Source organism: Dendrobium catenatum, unplaced genomic scaffold (assembly GCF_001605985.2).
Source record: "Dendrobium catenatum unplaced genomic scaffold, ASM160598v2 original_scaffold_206996, whole genome shotgun sequence".
Taxonomy (NCBI): Eukaryota; Viridiplantae; Streptophyta; class Magnoliopsida; order Asparagales; family Orchidaceae; genus Dendrobium; species Dendrobium catenatum.
The window spans coordinates 1-518 of NW_021525409.1; the positions used below are offsets into that span (position 1 = coordinate 1).

The 518-nt window shown below is 55.4% G+C and overlaps 1 non-coding gene across 1 annotated transcript; it reads right to left on the reverse strand.

The window, feature by feature from the left end:
• Positions 1–340: 340 nt before the first annotated feature.
• On the reverse strand, positions 341–459 carry LOC114578890. The gene has a single exon (XR_003699807.1). It is a non-coding gene; the product is annotated as a 5S ribosomal RNA (ribosomal RNA).
• Positions 460–518: the final 59 nt, after the last annotated feature.

Sequence of the window (518 nt, forward strand, 5' to 3'; positions counted from 1 at the left end):
GGAGAGATGATTTTGACGCATCTTCATTCCGACGGACCGTAGGGGATCAAAAATGCATTTTTTGGCTGCGCGAGGCCGGCCGATGGGCCTATGGCGCATCTGCGCTCCGTCCGCCTCGGAATAAGCTTTCCGGAATGGGGTCATAATGCCGAATCGGAATCCTGGGCGGAAAGTTATTGATGTTCCGGCGCGGTCGCCACATAGGACCCGCCGGATGCCTGCACGGGTCCCACGATGGGGGGTTCATCGCTCGATGCGCGGCGAGCCATCACCGCCAAGTGTTCGTAGGCCGTGGCGAAGAGCTAGAAAGGGAAAAAAAAAGAGATGGCCGGTTAAAAAAAGGGTGCAACACGAGGACTTCCCAGGAGGTCACCCATCCCAGTACTACTCTCGCCCAAGCACGCTTAACTGCGGAGTTCTGATGGGATCCGGTGCACTAGTGCTGGTATGGTCGCACCCGTAGTAATATGGTCTCAAATTATTCTTAAGCTGACGCCGTGGAAAGAAGATTTTGACGC